Raw genomic sequence first — 12,378 nt, 5'->3', positions numbered from 1 at the left:
TAGTATTATACATGTCATGAGATGCATAGCTAACAGGGAGCAAGTAAGCTTACATGTAACGATTTTATAGAAATGAAATTTGTCCTGATAATGTAGTACCTAGCGAAAATGTCCTCTTCGAGGTGGCCATGGTTAATTTATCCATCCTATTAGCATTCATGATGAGAAAATCATAAGGAGAGTGTTTTTCAATCAACCTGTGCGAATATCGTCGTGATCATTAAACAGATAGGCAAGTACAACCACGAACGTACGTGCCACAAGCCATATGGTCGCATTCGAAGCGGGATTAACACGCTGTTACACCTAGCGGCAAATTAATTGAGATGGTGATATATAAGTGATTAATCTGTGATTATGTAACCAATTTCATTATCTGTTTTTGACGCTTTTCCATCTTCTGAATATCTGTCATCCTCAAAGGTGCTATTTTCGACATCTGTCAGGTTCAACTCGCATGCCTTTACCAGTTGTTGCCATCGTCGTCCCTCGGGAGATCGTATATGTGCGCAAAACCATCCACTCTCAGACATAAAACCATTAGAAATATGGATGAGACGTTTTTGGAATCATCAATTACAACAATTTCCGTAACTATTGAAAATCCATGATGTCTAATTCCAGCTTTTCTCGAACGAGTAGCTATAGCAACAACCGGTATGTCAGTAATGGCCATGCCGATTTTGTCCGTTACACAACATGAAGTATATCATTGAAACAAAATTGACAATGGCTCCAATTTACCTGTATGTTCAGTAACAAGCAATATTCATTTTAGGAACTTCCAATTTTCCCGAATTGCTTGACTCAAGGATTTTAACATGCAATACACTGGTTAGATGTCCGATTTGAATGTATTGATTTTGTATTAATATAAATTTTAAGAGCACCATTCTCTATTTCTGATTTAAATTAATTTGCATGTTACTTGTGTTGAACCGAAGAAAGCATTTTTATTGCCGCGACATTGCCATATTGTAAAATTTTCTGTATGAAAAGTGAAAAACTGCAAAATCGGCAGAAAATTGTCATCTGACATAGTCCTACAGTAAACACGGTATCGTCAGCTGCATGTTAATTATTGAAACATAAATCTTAAGCCGTGTCACGTGATCAAGATAGGACCGCAGGCATGCTGCATTGATTACTAGCTCGGCTTAGTATCAAAGCCCATTATTTAGCATTGTCATGGAGCCGATCGGGATACTACAAAAACCAACATAAAATCAAATATCATCGATTCAATCCTTATAACAGGAAGATCTACACATTCACAGCTCTAGTCACGCATTATGTGTGCGCAAAACCTCTTCACACTTCTCATTTTGAAGTTATAATAGATGGCGGTTTCGGGCGCTGATTTGCTATTTGGCACATTCGTACGCTTGTATGGCTCAATTTTGCATCATGCCACGTCATTATTTTTTTTTGATTGGCTAAAATTGCGATCCCTTGACTCTCAATGCATCGAAGATATCGTCTATGTACAATTGCCTCGTAAAATTATAGATTAGGGAAGAAGTTTTAGTTAATCGTTCGTTTTGCAAAACAATTTTCAGCAATTAAGGTACATATGACGAACACAAGGCCCTATTCCGACCTGCATGGAAGTATTGGATGATTGACTGGGAATATTTTCATTATTGTACGCCCACAATAGGAATCTTAAAAACTTCAGTTTATCATCTGTCCAGTACTCTTTAATGTTTCAACAACGAGAGGCAATCTTGTCGCGCGTGTAAAGTATTAACAGGTGGTTATTCAAACGAGTGCTGCTCAGGTCATTTAACTTTCCACATATTTTAATTTTTCTGCAATTATTTCTGCGCAGATAATTACAGTATGTGGTATTCGCAATCCGCTTATGATGGTTCTTTGATACACCATCCAAAGCGCGGTGTTCCGCTCAACGGAAAAATATCCGAACAAACGTGTGCACTTGTACAAATTGGAAGGTAGTTTAAGAACGGGATATCTTACTTCAAAAATTGATTGTTTTATTTGCTAAGATCATTGAGTTACATTCTGTGGACAAAAGTCAGGTTATTAGATGTTATATCAACAACGAATATCTATACATTACACGCTGAATCGGATCCTTATGAATATAAACTTCTTCATTCTCAAAATAGAATTCCCTCTCATTGGGTTCATATCTAATACACTTGTTACATGTCTAAAATGTCCTTGTACATCCGGTAAGCTAGTCAACTCCACAGGGTAACAATACAATTCAACAGAGAGCGGAAAAAACGACTTGACTCTATTGATGTATTGACAATAGCCTGGTAATTGATAATGATGACTAAAGACTGAATTTGCCGTGGACTAACTGATAAACACGGTGACTCTGTTACACGGGCGTCGCCATCTCTGAGATTGAGCAATGAATTTACCGTGGTATCTCGGCAACCGATCAAATTTACTGCAAGGTGCGAACGCCATTAACACGCTTCTAGAGAGCAGTCTTCTCCGAGTCTTCACCGCAAATATCAAGTAACTGATACCGGTTACCTTTAGCACATGTGGGTGTATACATAGCTTGAGCGAGATCTTGCTTTCTTTAATTTTCTCGCGTCGTCTTGTACGAGGTGCACACATAATACAGTGACATTTAAGTGACGTTTTCAAAACAGCATTGACAAATTTTATGATAGTGATATATAATTCACTACAATATTCTTTGATCATAAATGTACTAAAAATAAGGTTCTATAACAGAATATTTCTCAGCTAAAATGATATACCCCACGGCAGTCTTCAATTAAATTCCCGACAAAATGTGCATTTTTAAATGTTACGAACTTTAAAGAAAGGGTTTCCTTTCTATATAGATCAAAATCGAATTACGAATCACAGAAAATAAATGGGTATTTGGAAGACATTTAAAAATGTTGACTTAAAAAATAGGAATACTTGTGACCTTTACTAAATTCAAATGCCGTGGACAAAATGAAAAAGAAAAATGACTCCAGTATTTCAGAATGATGAATGCCAACATTTTGATATTCAAAACAAAATCAGAAGGTATGTGTACTTGTTTTGGACCGCAGTTCTTCAAACACGCGCGAGTCTAACCTGGGAGACAAGCCTGCAACTCGGAGAATGTTCGAAGTAATATCGAAGATACAAATTACAATTAATTCGCAGATTAAATCTTAACAACGATGCTAAGCGCCACCATGAAACTGGAATTATCATGTTTTGCCATATCCCATAAAGTGTTTTGATAGCGTGGAAAATCAACACACAAATGTTGTGCACAAAGACGTGTGAAACGTAATTAGGTAATCTAAATATATTTTTAACCTTTTTATGTGGCCTTTAACAGTAACGTGTTACCAACATATAACAGCAAGAGAGTTATGAAATATAATAATACACTCCGTCTTTGACTTTTTTCACGAAATCTTTCATTTATAAATGTGTCATTCGACGAATTGCTTAATATATTTCTCGGCTGCTTTTCTCTGATAAAAACCTTAAATGTCAATCCCAGTTTCAAGTTTGTGAGAAAAACAACAGTGGCCCGCTCCTCATTATGCTTTAAAACAAACTTGATAGCGCCAAATTGCTGATATTTTTCTTGCATCATTACACACAAAAATAGATTACTTCTTGCTTGATTAACCACGAATTACATGTAAAAGTAGACCACCTACTACGAGGCTTCTGAGTTGCATGCGGTTGTGGAATAATCTTCATATTTCGACCAATAAGTAAAATTATAGTCAGAGATATATGTAACTGTATTTGCAGACTTACATCCGGGAGACTCCCAGTACTGAAATTGGAATGCATTTTGTCACGGTGCTAAAGATACTTTCAGCGCGATGGCGCTTTTCATGCAGCAAGGCATCCAAAGTGCTATCTGACGTGTATATATCCGATTATCGCTTTTCGAAACTTATATTTATGTTTATATAAGATATATATATATGTTAAACATAGTATGAGATAGGTTAGTGGACAGGAACGTTTAATTTATTTTTTATCTAATATATATATATATATATATATATATATATATATATATATATATATATATATATATATATATATATCTTACAAAGTTAGAGATGGAATCTTTACCAGGATACCATTAGGTCATTTACGACGAACTGACGTGTTGAGTGTGTATCGTTTTACGGCATTCCTCGATACACATTGTGCAATGTGCTCCTTTCAGCCTCGTCTTCATTGTACTCAATGATAAATGATTTGACAAGAGGGAATTACCTCAAATATAGTTGCCATGGTGACCATCTTCCGATTGATAGGAACGACAAAGTTTGAATGTTGCAACAGTGTTTCGTCGACGTTGTTATTTCATTGTATTTACTGAGGACGCGAGTGTGTAATTATATAGACTTCGGAGAGGCGTTGTCTCCAACTGTTGTCTATGCAGTAATGAACACTGGCTAATGATGCCGGCAGCCGAGAGAGAAGATACATTTTCTAGACGGAAAACCTAAAGCGATTATAGTATTAGACCCCGAAGGGATGTTACAATACGAATAGCAGAGTCGGTACTACGGTAAGCTCGACATACGAACCATATACCTATAGTATGAACATAATTACTACATATTCTCCAGACTGCCTCTCACTGTTGTTGCATGCTTCACTGGCGTGTGCACTGTTATTTATTTGTAAGCGAAAATAACATTTGGAATCCCTTTTATCTGAAGTACAGGTAGCCTCTAATAATTACCAAGAGTGCATTCTGTTTAGATGAAACTTTTTCATGGGCTGCCATAAGGATTATGCGATGAGCAAAAGCTGTCATAGCCATTACAATGTTTCCTCTGTTTACAAGAAAATAATTTCATCACATTTCGCCATATTAAATTACGCAGTTTAATAGCCTTACAGCTGAACAAGAACTTTTAAAAGCTAAGAAATATTTTTCAACTCAAGAGGGCCTATTATATCAAAAGATAAAAAAATGGCGTAGTGTGTGATAAGATAATTGACATCCGGGTAAGATTACGTCATACGCTATTCAACCTTGTCAGTTACCGGACAAAGTGAATGTCAATGACAAACTCACTATTTGCATATCTGTAAAAGATCATTTCCGTTAGTTAATGTATGATGTCATCGTGATCGTTGTCCTGGCGACGGTGACGATGAAATTGACAAGCTACAGATTAAAATAATGAAGTTACATAAGCTCCGCCACAAGGGACAAGCAGTTGTAATTCATTTCAGTAATCGTACAAACTATGCGAAGCTCACAGCAGCATGATATCTCTGAACATTTGCATATCAGTGAAGATTGAAATAATTACCCATTGATGACTACAACACGACCAGTTTGTTACTGTAATGGCCATAGAGTTGACCCTGAATTTATTGCTGACGCAATAACTAAATAGCTGCCTAGCTATAGACCAATGTAACAGAAAACGTCAGACGATTCATCTGTAAATTGTCCTTCGAGCGAAATAGAGCGAACAATTCACTAAATTTTGGGAAAAATACAATTGAAATGATTGAGTGTAATCAGGACGATCTAACAATCATATGGACCCGCAAATCAACTTGTAGCAACATCTCGTCTGACAAATGTGATGTTGATTGATAATGATGCGCTATTTTGCTGTGCTTTCGTCAGCCATTAGAACGTTTATGCACTAAAGGTAAAAAAAGATGAAGTGTATAGACATTTTAGTTATGATAGTCAGGTGACTCAGATTAGTCGATTTTCTTTCTTGTATTCACTATCCTCTTATGTATTGCCCGACGAATGTTTAACTCCATTTTCTATTAGGTTATCAAAGCAATGGGCATACCCGCCAAATGCATTGAATTTTCACAGTGTATTCAAAACCGCACAGAAATTCAATTTGTCCACATAAATGACGCACCAAATGGATATTCATTGCCTTTAGCAGACAAAAATACCGGGTATGTCGCTCTAAGGAACTAATCAAAATAGAACATTTAGAAGGAATTGTAGAATACAAATCTTGAAGGAATTGTTAAGGGTCACATTACTGTGGCTTTTATCTTTTGTGGGCGCATAGAGGCTGCCACATCGGCTGTTACTGACTTAAACGTTTCAGAACAAATTGCTATCATAATGCAAGCTGCATTCCTGAAAATATGTCGGCTTCTCTAAGGAATAGTCGTTGCATACGACAGACAAGCAATTTTACTCGGTTACATATTTATAATCTCTAGAACAATGAAACACTATCATTAATGATCCTTACGTCACAATATCTGCATTGATAAATTGAACTATTGACGTAACTGCCTCTGATGGCTTTCTAAAGTCAACCAAGTCTATTTCAGTTTTGCTATTACCGTCAAATATCTAAGGCGATGTAGACAGCTTTTCCAAGTAGAAACACACATCGGCAGGTGATGTAATTATTGCTGTACTGTACAGGAACTGTGGTTGACCTTTCAAAATAAGGTCAAACAACGGAGTGTGTTTACTCCGGGATTCCATCTCATCTCGGTCATGACCATGAACTTCAGTGAACCCTAGTCAGCTGGGTTATTTGACTGGCCCTGCTGCAGGTTAATGTGAATCCTTAATTTCGATGGGTTCCTTCTGCATGCAAGATGCAAATCGCTGTAGCGTGTGAGTTTTATGATTGAGGTCGTTTGCTCAGTATTTCATTCTCTATCTCTCTTTATATCACATGGATTCAATAATTCATTTCATTATATATGTGATAACATTTAATTTTCACTCGTGACTTAATACGTGACTGGAAACCATATGGCATTGAACTCTGATGGCCTTCGCTGATTTTGAATGAACAAAAACAGAGTGAAAGCAATGAAGCTGATCGATATTGTCCAATTCAATTGTCTAGAAGTGCAGCAACGTTTTAAATTTAGAAATTTAAATTTTGAAAATAACTAATAGGTTGTGGTTTTTTGCAATTACAGTATATTGCTGTGCATTCATTTGCTGATTATTAACGATAGGGTGGTTTTCCCATAACATTGCGAAGATCTGTGAGAGCTGAGAATATTATATCAACCTAATAAGAGATCGAAAGTTAATTTGCAAGTTCAGTTGCAGTGACAGAATGTTCCAAAATGAAGGCGCAAGAATTTTGAAAAAGAGTACATTGAGCACAGAGTAATACAGTCTAGTCATTGTGAAGGTAAGAAATGAAGACTCGTGCCGATCATGGTTTATAACCTTGAGATGTTAATGGAACTGGTTAATCGTATCGGGCATTCAATTTGATGAAAGCGCTTGTCTATCATGTCATATAATGTTGCCATGGTACCATGCTTCTCTCTGTAAGATGACAGTGAAAAAAAAAGACAGGAGGCTTTGAAAAATTCGATGCTTACACAATGCAAAAATTCGATACCATTCGGATTATTCAGAACAGTTGGCTCAGTGTTATTACATGTATCAGCGTTGGAGTTGATTAAAGGCAATTCCTTATCATTCCAATGGGAATCAATATTCCATCGGACGCCTGAATGAACAGCACTTATCTTCTCACGCTCTTATGAAAGTCGAAGAAAACACTCATGACTCGATGGACTGGTAAACAGATCTATTTGTAATGTTTACAAAGTCTCTGTACTGCATCGACAAGTGATCTCTCTCTCTCTCTCTCTCTCTCTCTCTCTCTCTCTCTCTCTCTCTCTCTCTCTCTCATTACATTTCTATGAGCTATATAAAGCTATATAGATATAAGTGATACGACTGAGCTTGAAAATGCAAGTATTTTCACACATCTAGGTGTTTTGCACTTTCTAAACGCACTTTCTGTTTTGTATTTTTTCCAAGAATGCTATAAATATCTCTGCCGCTGACATCGCCAAAGGTACCCCGGAAATGTTAAACGGTCGGTCCCAGGGGAGTGCGCCCGCCAATTGAAGGCACGTGGACGGCGTATGGGTAAACAGCCAAGCTTTATAATGAAATTCGAACGTACAAAGTCGAGATAATGTACTTGTCGAAAATTCCCGACACAAAAAAAGTACTTGTGGCGTAGACCTGACTACTAATGGACTTCACAGCCCGTTGTCAAGAGATTGATCTCGAGCTTAAGACATGCGATACTATTGGTCACATTTCATTTCATAATCTCCCTGGTTTGAGTTATCGGACACATGTCTCTCAGCACAATTTTTCTTTTCTGATGACCTTAGAATAAACTAGAAATCACGTCTGCGAATTGCTGTCATCTCATGATGCCTTAAAGATAGAGCAACCTTTCAAATACACTCTGCAGGTTATAAAAAACCATTTGGCCTCTGCCTGATTTTTCTGTTTTAAAGTTATTTTTCTGTACTTAGATACAAAGATACATACATACATACATACATACATACATACATACATACATACATACATACATATATCATACAGACAGACACAGACAGAAAGACAGACAGACAGACAGACAAACAGACATGCTGACATACATACTGACATACACACATACATACACTCACATATACATACATGCATACACAGCACACAAAAAGGGATTTTCGGATTCAATTACCTGGTTTAAATCCAAGTATATATTATTTTTGAAATATTTGGTTTCAGTGTTGAGCATTACCGTATTACTTGAACGTCTGTACGTCAAAGGGTAAAGCGTCGAGCGTTGAAATATATATTTCAAAATACTAATACACCAAATTTCCTTAGCAAATTCTAGTAACGTTGTTCACATATCTTTCCCTAGGTCCTAACGAAATTGATTAAATTCTGCATTGTTTGGTTATTTCCCATGATAATAGTAGACAGGTGTCTTGAATTGTTTATGTTTGAATGGGCTATTTGATTAGCATATCTGGAAGGGCATCAAGGCATAGGTTTCAGTTAAAAGCAAATCATGAATAATTAATATGTTGGCTTGCACGGATACTGAAATATTGGTTTAAATAACTGAAGCGAAATGGTTAATATATTTGATATTATATTATTGCCAATTCTAATGAAGAAATCTCTAATGTACCTATAATGAGCGGTGTTTCATATTTCCACTGATAAATTTGTCTGTTAAAGTAATTGGTTATATCATGATCGCCAGGATGATACCACTGCCACTCTGAGAAAACGGTGTGCGGTCTCTCGTCGGCGGTGTTCTTGAGAAGATGCTACAAGGGTTAAGACGACATCTTGATATAAAAATTTCAACGGATAGGATTTAAACTCAGTGTAGAATCCTTGACAGGTTCCACTAAGAAGGAAATGTCTTTAATATTCCGTTGCAACAGAATAATCAATAATACAGGCACTTTTCGTATATAATCATGTCCACAGCCGCTCCGTACACGGCAGTGCAAGAAAGGATATATATTTAGTAAGATATTGCAGAAAATATATAGATAGTGTAGTGTTCATTTTAAGCGAGCTTGTCTCAATAAACCGATTTGAAACATCTGTTCCCTATTTTCCTTTAAGCCAGTCCGGTTATGCCCTTTAATCACGTGATATTGTAAAAGCAACAGATGTATATTAATGCGAAGTGGGGATGACTCATACGCAATGTATACCTACAAACGTTTTTTTTTTTAATCTAAATACTTCAATTCGTTTAATCATGCATTTGCAGAGCGTGCTATTAATTATCTGTTCGAATGACTCTCCGCTCAATCGAGTGTGCTAGATCCGTTTCCTGTGATTGCAGTAGCTAATCATTGAAAAGCATGCAATCACCATATCACCGGCCTATGAATATTCCAAATATTTAGATTCACGTGCAGTAGTCGACCGTACCTGTACTACGGGGATCAGAAAGGCATTCGTATGCTATGTATTTTCAACTGTAGAATTGTCAGTTGGCCCCCTAATGAATCAACCGCATTCGGCTGATAATTGTTGCGCCGGGGTCTCTTGAATATTTATGGTTCTCCCGGGGTATGCTTTCCTTTCAATCGCTATATTTAACCGATAACTGCGTCAGCTGTTTCGTTGTTCTCGCAAAAAAAAACTTGAATCTTCTGGTACGACGTCAATTTGTCTTGACCAGGGTCGACTGAGAAGTCTTCTGAGCGGAAGTTGTGTTCTTTGAGGATTTCAAGCGCGAGATATATCCTTGCCAGCTGCGATTCGTGACAAACGTAGACTTTATCGAGGCAGAGACGTGACAACCGATATAGAGGAGCCAACCGCTCGGGGCGAGAAGTGAACTTTAACAAACATAAATGTCTGAATTCACATCGTTTCATCGTGTAGCATTGTATCGGTGGGATCAGACAGTGACGAGATTTCTTTGATAGCGACGCCAGATAAAACCATCGCATGGTGATCGTCACCACTGCGGTCAGAAGTCGAATGCTATATCAACATATGCATGCAATGCATATTGATTCGATCACCTTTTTAGACGTTACTTTCATCCAGCATTGTAACCCATCCTAGGAAGTTGTTTCATCTTAGCGTCCATATGCAGGTATGTAGCTAGGCCAGAGAGCATTTTTAGAAACACTTGAAGACTGCAAGACATTCTAGTTGTAAGAAGAGTCTAGAAAAGCGATTCAAAGAGCTGCAAATGGGTTCACATAATTATTTTCCAGATCCAAAATTTACTTAATTTCAATTTAAAATCAAAATATGGCTTCCATTCAATCTTTGTCAGCCTTGTTGGTAGCATTTGCAACAGTTATGCTGTTATCAGAATTTTCCGTCTTCGGGTCAATCAGCGTTGTCATGGTTATGACTCCCTGAAGTAATAATGATATACCGCGTTTGCATTTCATCTCGGTCTCAGAGGAATTTCGTGTCAGTTCGCATTAACAGACTCTAAAGGAATCTGTGAATGCCATTTCCGAACTGTTGAAATTTGACGCAGTTTGCATCAAAATGTGCCGAGGTGTAATATTATAAATTTCAAGGGATTACACCATGCAATGAAGAAATCCTAAAATGATGTTTCCTGTTTTATTTTTTGACAGCTGCTTCTTCAGTATTCATCATACACTCTGAGCATTCAAAGAAAAGTGTTCTGACAATAATTCTTGAAAACTTCTATGTGGATGTTCAAACAGAGAATAACAATTTTTAATAAATAATATGCAAATTCTGTTAACTGACTATAAAAACGCAATATAACGCTAGTATTGGCCATAAAGCAAAAGCTGAAAATTTATAGGTAAATTAATATAATGATGCAATAATTTTTGTAAAAGTCTGCAGATTAGTCCAGAATATATTGATGGCAAGACGTAAAATCATAGGAAAACATATTTCATATAAATTACACGACGGATACACATTTCGACCTTACACGATGCTTAATGTGTGTTTTCTTGATTCTTACATTCGCTGTGAACATAAAGTAAAAATTAGATCAGGAAGCTCGCATGTTGAACTCAACTCAAAAGCGAAAGTTTTGTTCCTGCTGTGCCCACGGAAACTTTAAACCGTCTTTCACATCCTTAGTCAAGAATAAAATCGGGGCCACTGGACGGCGTAATATTTTTTTTCCTTTTCGTATCATTACCAGTTATTCAAAATAGCTATCATTCTCTACGTTAGTTCTACGGAAATATGGAATTTCTACTTTTTACAAAGACGTCTCTGCAGTCTTCGTAGAGAGTCTACAACAGCTTTAGACGGGCACAGAATTATGATATTTTAGATCCCAATTAGTTTCCTAGGTATATGCGACCACATATCTATTGCTGGCGGCAAACTTTGATTGAATGGTCGCATTTTCCAATGAATAAACAAAGAACTATGATATTAACTTCTGCATTTCTTGATGTCTTGTGCCGCGTAACATTTTATCCGCAACCTAACATCACATGTTCGTTTTGCGTATGACCCCTCGATGACATACATGACACCGAGGTCAACGTTGACAGAAGCAACATCCATGATATCAGTTGCTGATATAAAACACGACACATGCACGAACCCATTGCCAACATATCAATAATTCACAATTTAAAAGAACGTGTTACACATATTTAGTGATCTTCATATGGGAAATTATACTAGTCGAGGTAAAACAAGCTCGCTTTTAATAACATTTCCTATTCAGCTTGCATTCAGCTTATCGTGTACAGTGTATCAACTAATCTGCAGATGGCGACATTGCAGACGTTTGATAAAAAAATCAATGATCTTACGTTCCACCTCATCGTCAGTTGTTTAAACTCAATGAAACTATAATTGAAGTCCAATCGATCGAATATTTGCCACTCATTATAAAATCCCCGTTCAGAATGGTTCAAACCAAGAGGACAGGACTGCAAGACACTGGGCCCACACTAAATAACGTTACAAAATAACATAAATATAAGGGGCTAAGTAATTCATACAGCTGTGGATGAGACCCTCATGGCATATCAATTGTTCTTCAGACGAATTATCACATGCAAATCATTCACTGCAAAGTTTAGCATCAATACAACTATGAAACACCT

At 36.9% G+C, this 12,378-nt stretch overlaps 2 protein-coding genes across 2 annotated transcripts in view; both read left to right on the top strand.

The window, feature by feature from the left end:
• Positions 1-12,378, top strand: part of LOC139115422 (synaptotagmin-12-like) — a 402,617-nt gene that overhangs the window by 261,925 nt on the left and 128,314 nt on the right. The window lies entirely within an intron of this gene.
• LOC139115365 (synaptotagmin-1-like) overlaps positions 1-12,378 on the top strand; it is a 32,159-nt gene that overhangs the window by 516 nt on the left and 19,265 nt on the right. The window lies entirely within an intron of this gene.

The sequence above is a fragment of the Ptychodera flava genome, chromosome 2 (genome assembly GCF_041260155.1).
Source record: "Ptychodera flava strain L36383 chromosome 2, AS_Pfla_20210202, whole genome shotgun sequence".
NCBI lineage: Eukaryota > Metazoa > Hemichordata > Enteropneusta > Ptychoderidae > Ptychodera > Ptychodera flava.
Note: the sequence above shows the minus strand (reverse complement) of the source record. Positions and strands in the feature narration are given on the sequence as shown.